We start from the raw sequence: 7,500 nt of genomic DNA on the forward strand, positions 1-7,500 counted from the left end.
TGTGGCCAGGATTCCAGGAATCAGAATAGGACTCACTGTATGTGGAAGAGGGCATTCTCTCTCTCTCTCTCTCTCTCTCTCTCTCTCTCTCTCTCTGTCTCTGTCTCTCTCTCTCTCTTTCTCTCTCTCTCTTTCTCATACACACACTCTCTTTCTGCCTCTCTCTCCCTCTCTCTTCCTTTTTCACTCTCTGTCTGCCTCTCTCTCCCTCTCTCTTCCTTTTTCACTCTCTCTGTCTGCCTCTCTCTCTCTCTCTCTCTCTCTCTCTCTCCCCATCTCTTACTTTCACTCTCTTTCTCTCTCTCTCTCTGCCTCTCTCCCTCTCTCTCTCTCTCTCTCTCTCTCTCTCTCTCTCTCTCTCTCTCTCTCTCTCTCTCTCTCTCTCTCTCTCTCAGTGAGGGCCACTAGTGGCATCTAGATCCCTACAACAAACCCCAAACCACCCTGCCCCCATTTACCACCACCACCAACAACACCACCACCACCCGACAGCTCCCCAAAAAGCTTTCATCATACAGATTAACCAAACCGCCTGTCCTTAAATCTGTGCACTAACCATAGTGGTGATGAGTGAAGACTTAAACATCAAGCACTTCCTGAGCTGTGTGTGAGAGCGTTCATGCTCCTCACAGTGTTCTCCGACCGATTATAAAAGAAGTCTAAGAGTCCATATAAGGCTTGAAAGAGGAAAGCATGAATCATATCACAGTCAAAAGACGTTTTCGACAGAAAGCCAAAAACAGAAGCCTGGGCAAAAACAGATGTTCTCAAAGACTTAGCTCACAGTATAAGTTCTAGACCGCTCCCGAATCTCCACCACGTTCAGCGACGTGTGTTTGAGATCAATTTTCCTGGAGGTGAACGCATTAGTGTTTTTCTAAGCTGGAAAAAAAAACAATTTCTTTATTTTAAAAACATCTTGTTAAGTGCATTCGAGGGGCAGGAAGCGCGGTTAGCTGGAGCAGAACTGTGTGGGTGAATAGAGGGAAAGGATTTCCCTGTGGTTTTAGTGTTCAGCACAACAACGATCTGAATTCCAGTTCTATTAATTAATACATTATAATTCGTTATGTGTCTTAATTGAGTAAGAAAGATTACATTTTAAAAGCTTGGAGTTTTTACCGATCACCGCTCATCGATATCGACTGATGCTCGAGGCGTCCGCCGTGTCGTGTCTACCGTCTGTTTTTAACCGCTGGTCTATACGTAAACAAACAAATAAATAAATAATAATGCTTGTATAATACACAATATTAATATTACACGATACCTTTTAAGGAAAATCTTCTCGGAAACCAAAAATAAATCGGTACCGAATCAAGATCCCGTTCTAGAGGAATCCGGATCCCGTTTAAGCGAGAGAAAAAGACCGCAGCATCAGCACATGATGAATTCACTGAGCAGGTCCTTTCTAAAAGATGCCCCATCCATGGCAGTGACTTTAGTTACACCTTAAACAGTCATGACCTTGAACTCACGTAAACGAGCGCAGGAGGTTTTTCCTCTCCCCCTCTTTACGTGTCGGCGAGAAGGGAAGACGTACGTAAGCGCCGTGTGAGTCTCCGGGGGCCGGGGCTGAAAACGAAGAAGGTAATAATAAGCAGCAGCGTTTGCTGACACTGATTGTGCTCAGCCGGTTTGCGGTAAACGTTTAAAGAGGTTTCACTTCCCACCAGGAGGTGGATGTGTATAAAACAAGCCAGATGTGCTTCAGTGAGGGACACTTTCTCACGCATTGCAGTGGCTCGACTGCATCTAGAAAGATTTAGTTTTTTTTTTCTTCCTCTATAAACAGACCTCCTTAAAAGATGTTTATAAAGTGAGCCGTAAGCGGAGCTGCTTCCTATCCTGTCTTTATAAGTGTGAAGGGGGTCACTTTCCCACCAGGGCTCCGGGTACATTTATACCGCTCGCTATGCCACACCAGAACCAGGACCGGTAGCGCCAGACTTTAAGCAGCTGATTCCCACCACAGCAGAGGACACGTGTCTCACGAGCACTCGCAGCACCCTGCTTTTACTCAAGCCGCTTTTTAACGACCTTCCACAAAAAAGGGGCTCAGCAGTTCACGGGCTATTAGACGCAACCGCTTCCCAGCAGCTTAATACCGTTTGTGCTGTGAGCGAGAGAGAAAAATAAAGCTAATGAAGTGTTCGCATGGGATCGTGTCAGAAATACTCCTATTTTGCATCTTAATGGTTTGTCCTGGTGTTGATTAAGATAAATAAAATGCTGAAGTTATTCATACAAAATGCGATATTTACACACTCACACACAGGCCAGCGTTCTTCAGGTGTGAGGACGCGAGTGCCGGCTATCAGGACACGCTGAAATCCTCCTCGCTGCCATTCTGAGGTTGTTGACTCGCATTGTTTTTGTTTCTTTTTAAGAGTCGATGTTGCACGCGCTTATATTTATCTAAGTCCCCAAGGGTTATTGAAGGATCAATAGATTAGCTAAGATAAATTGCCTTTGTTTGTGTGAGTGTGTGTGTGAGTGTGTGTGAGTGTGTGTGAGTGTGAGTGTGTGTGAGTGTGTGTGAGTGTGTGTGAGTGTGTGTGAGTGTGTGTGAGTGTGTGTGAGTGTGTGTGAGTGTGTGTGAGTGTGTGTGAGTGTGTGTGAGTGTGTGTGAGTGTGTGTGAGTGAGTGTGAGTGAGTGTGAGTGTGTGTGAGTGAGTGTGTGTGAGTGTGTGTGAGTGTGTGTGTGTGAGTGTGTGTGAGTGTGTGTGAGTGTGTGTGTGTGAGTGTGTGAGTGTGTGAGTGTGTGTGTGTGTGAGTGTGTGAGTGTGTGTGTGTGTGAGTGTGTGAGTGTGTGTGTGTGTGTGCACGGTGATGTGAATTAAACAAATAAATAAAGTTTACTGGTAAACCTGTATCCTCAGCATTTATGTATTTGTTTGTTTGCTCTTTATAATGACACGTAATGGCAGTTGCACAGTGGAGTTTGGAGTGTATTTGTCTCAGGCCTATTTTTAGCCCCAGTTGGAGTGAAGCTCTCACCCGCTGAAGCCCTGCGTGGTTAAAGGGGACTGTTCACATAACCGCTCGCTGGTCAGCTGCCCCACAGACTATCCTACACTCCGCAACGGAAAGAAACAGACGCTCAGACTGTGAGCTCTATTTTTCCTGGAAGTTTCCACCCTGTGATTATTGGGGGTTCTTTGAGGTTCTTGTCTGCTCTGCAATCAGCGGACGTCTTAAACCAGAGGAGTTTGGGACACGACGTCTAATACCATTCTAAATATACTGTGTCTCTGTCCATTCCCAGCTCTCTCTGTGCCTCTGCCTCTCTCTGTGCCTCTGCCTCTTTCTCTTTCTCTCTCTCTCTCTGTGCATCTGCCCCTGCCTCTGCCTCTCTCTGTGCCTCTGCCTCCCTCTCTCCCTCCCTCTCTCTCTCTCTCTCTCTCTCTCTCTCTCTCTCTCTCTCTCTCTCTCTCTCTCTCTCTCTCTGTGCATCTGCTCCTGCCTCTCTCTGTGCCTCTGCCTCTCTTTCTCTCTCTGTGCATCTGCCCCTGCCTCTGCCTCTCTCTGTGCCTCTCTCTGTGTGCCTTTCTCTCTGTGTGTCTCTCTTTCTCTGTGCATCTGCTCCTGCCTCTCTCTGTGCCTCTGCCTCTCTCTCTCTCTGTGCATCTGCCCTGCTCTGCCTCTCTCTCTCTGTGCCTCTCTCTCTTTGTGCCCCTCTCTCTCTCTCTCTCTCTCTCTCTCTCTCTCTCTCTCTCTCTCTGTCTCTCTCACTGTGCCTCTCTCTGTCTCTCTCTGCCTCTCTCTGTCTCTCTCTCTCTCTCTGCCTGCTGCTCTCTCTCTCTGCCTGCTGCTCTCTCTCTCTCTCTGCCTCTCTCTCTCACGTGCACACACACACACACACACCCTGTTCTTCCTCAAGTGTCCCGTTTTGCCATAAATTCATCGGAAGGTAAAAATCACACCCCTTCCCTGAGCTGCTGCTCTTCGTCTGTAGCTCGACTCTGCCTCTGCACGTCCTGTCAACGGTAATGCGATACACCGTGCCAATGCCAGGACTTAGCCATGACTCAGAGTTACACACACACACACACACACACACATGAACACACACATACCTTGAGCAAACACTATTTCACAGGCATAATTAATGCCACTAAATGTTCTAGAGAGGCAGCATGTGAACAATACACTTCCTCTTTCCTTTCTGTAGAAACGATCACGCCCGTACTCGTAACTTTTACCGTCCATACTAACTCTGTAAACTAAATAAATCCCGTGGGGATAAAAAGGGTTTACATTCTTTCTGTCAGCGACTGTTAAATTTGTTATACATCTACATCAGCCATAGTTTATATCTGTTATCAGGGTCACAGGTTTCAGGTCCGAGCTACTTTTTTTATTCGGATTTAACAAAGAGGAATAAAAAAAAAACCCTGATTCTTATTCACTTCCTTATTCGAGGCAAAATGTTCTCTTTGTGTTATTATTCTATGAAAGGATGACAATGTCTCTGTAAAGTTTTATCTCGGTCAGATCGAGTCGTCAGTCCCCGTGTCTCCCTGATTAAACCGAACGTATTCTGTGTGTTAAGCGTCTGCGTGTCTTCCTTCTAAACGAGAAGCGCAGTAAAAAACTCCACGCCCCGTTTTCCTGTGTGTTTTGTGTTGTCTGTGGCGAAGGGAACAGCCACATATCGTGACTGTGGACCTGCGCTGCAGCTGCTGGCATGAGATAAGTGAGCAGATGGACTGAGATCAGACATTCGGTTGGGTTTAAAAAAAAAGACATAGCTGATAAAAACGGTCCTCAAACCGCACTCGACTTTCTCAGCAAGACGTTTAACATCGCTTCTAAAACCGTACATTTCATCCAAACTCCATCCGTTACTTAGGTTTCTGGGCCACGTGCTTAAGGACGTCGTCGTAACTTTGCACTCCATTCCGATCGGTCGGGTCACGGATGACCGGCGTTCCTATAGCGGCGGCAGGTTCACACGTAACTTAAGGCAGACGATCCGCACGATCTGATCGATTTTAAACATCTTGTAAGGTGGTCGGCGTGACGAGCTCCGTGACCACAGACGTGTCGGCCTTTAATAAGTATGCAGTCAGACGCTTTAATTGTGAGTGAATTCTGTGCTGTAAGAGGAGGAATATACAAAATTTGGTTTGTCCTGTAAGAGTTTGAAACATTTGCGCTGGATATTTATCACCTGTGTTCGTTCAGCTGTCTCACCATCTGCGCGTCTGCTGCCGGATCGCGAGCCGTCAGGTCAGAAATAGTTTAGTCAGTTTTAAACACGTGTCACTGCGGCCAGAGTCGCTAACAGACGTGAGCGAGCAGGGTGTCGACACCTCTGAGTGCAGCTGGTGTGTGGGTGGGTGTGTGTCTGTGTCTGCGTTGGTGTTGTTGTGTGTGAGTGTGTGTGAGTGTGTGTGAGTGTGTGTGTCCGTGTGTGTCCGTGTGAGTGTGTGTCCGTGTGAGTGTGTGAGTGTGTGTGTCCGTGTGAGTGTGTGAGTGTGTGTGTCCGTGTGAGTGTGTGTGTCCGTGTGAGTGTGTGTGTCCGTGTGAGTGTGTGTGTCCGTGTGAGTGTGTGTGTCCGTGTGAGTGTGTGTGTCCGTGTGAGTGTGAGTGAGTGTCCGTGTGTGTGTGAGTGAGTGTCCGTGTGTGTGTGAGTGAGTGTCCGTGTGTGTGTGAGTGAGTGTCCGTGTGTGTGTGAGTGAGTGTCCGTGTGTGTGTGAGTGAGTGTCCGTGTGTGTGTGAGTGAGTGTCCGTGTGTGTGTGAGTGAGTGTCCGTGTGTGTTTGAGTGAGTGTCCGTGTGTGTGTGAGTGAGTGTCCGTGTGTGTGTGAGTGAGTGTCCGTGTGTGTGTGAGTGAGTGTCCGTGTGTGTGTGAGTGTCCGTGTCCGTGTGTGTGTGAGTGTCCGTGTCCGTGTGTGTGTGAGTGTCCGTGTCCGTGTGTGAGTGAGTGTCCGTGTCCGTGTGTGAGTGAGTGTCCGTGTCCGTGTGTGAGTGAGTGTGAGTGTCCGTGTGTGAGTGAGTGTCCGTGTGTGAGTGAGTGTCCGTGTGTGAGTGAGTGTCCGTGTGTGAGTGAGTGTCCGTGTGTGAGTGAGTGTCCGTGTGTGAGTGAGTGTCCGTGTGAGTGAGTGTCCGTGTGAGTGAGTGTCCGTGTGAGTGAGTGTCCGTGTGAGTGAGTGTCCGTGTGAGTGAGTGTCCGTGTGAGTGAGTGTCCGTGTGAGTGAGTGTCCGTGTGAGTGAGTGTCCGTGTGAGTGAGTGTCCGTGTGAGTGAGTGTCCGTGTGAGTGAGTGTCCGTGTGAGTGAGTGTCCGTGTGAGTGAGTGTCCGTGTGAGTGAGTGTCCGTGTGAGTGAGTGTCCGTGTGAGTGAGTGTCCGTGTGAGTGAGTGTCCGTGTGAGTGAGTGTCCGTGTGAGTGAGTGTCCGTGTGAGTGAGTGTCCGTGTGAATGAGTGTCCGTGTCTGTGAGTCTGTGTGTGCCTGTGTGTGCCTGTGTGTGCCTGTGTGTGCCTGTGTGTGCCTGTGTGTGCCTGTGTGTGCCTGTGTGTGCCTGTGTGTGCCTGTGTGTGTCTGTGTGTTTACCTACGAACAAACTCCACTCTGTCTTTGAGAGCTGCTCCAGCACATTCCAGGAAGATGACAAGACATCAAACAGACTGATGGACAGTCGCACTATTCTGTCCCCGACCTACCCCCAAGTGTGGGGGGGTATTTCTGCCCCACAGATGTCCCTGTAGGGTAAAAGGGCGTCTCACCAATGTCAACTCCCATCTGTCACATTTTGAGAGACAATAGAGATTCCCTCGCTCCTGTTCCAGATTGAAGGGCACACGTGCGAGGGCACCCCTCCCTCCTCCCTTCTCCCTCCTCACTCCTCCCTCCTCAATCCTTTTCTTTTCTTTTAACGGTGCTGTTGGATGGCGTCAGCTTGTGACCCCGAGCGCTGAAAAGACTTAATGAAGAGCATGTGGCACGTGGTTTAGTCTGTGTATCTCATTCAACTGGAGACACTGATCTCTCTCTCTTTCTCTCTCTTTCTCTCTCTCTCTCTCATATATATATATATATATCTTTTTTCTTCTTTGTATTTATACATTGTTTATATACTGTATATTATATTATGTCTTTTATTCTTTTACATATATTTGTATTTCTTCTTCTTTGCTGCTGTAACAGAGAAATTTCCCCATATTGGGACGAATAGAGGTTTATCTGATCTTAGTGTCACGTTTCCCACTTCCCACTTCCCACCAGAACGAACGCTCGTCCGGTTTGATGTCAGATTTCACATCCGCATGTTTGAGCTACATAGCGGTGGGAAAACATGAACACCTACACAAAGGAGCCTCTGTGTTTGCATTATTTTAGCAAAAAATATTAGCAAGCTGGAGTTCTTGACATTTGCCTTAAAGCCCCAAACTTTGTGAGCTCTGACTAAAGAGAACCGAAGAAACACCCTTGCCCCTTTTCCACCGAGGCAGTTCGAGTGCTGGTTCGGAGCCAGAGCCTAATTTAGAACCAGT

At 47.9% G+C, this 7,500-nt stretch overlaps 1 protein-coding gene across 2 annotated transcripts in view; it reads left to right on the top strand.

Annotated features, from left to right (window-relative positions):
- Positions 1–7,500, top strand: part of susd6 (sushi domain containing 6) — a 28,702-nt gene that overhangs the window by 8,816 nt on the left and 12,386 nt on the right. The gene's annotated exons all lie outside the window — the stretch shown is intronic.

Source organism: Tachysurus fulvidraco, chromosome 16 (genome assembly GCF_022655615.1).
Source record: "Tachysurus fulvidraco isolate hzauxx_2018 chromosome 16, HZAU_PFXX_2.0, whole genome shotgun sequence".
Classification (NCBI taxonomy): domain Eukaryota; kingdom Metazoa; phylum Chordata; class Actinopteri; order Siluriformes; family Bagridae; genus Tachysurus; species Tachysurus fulvidraco.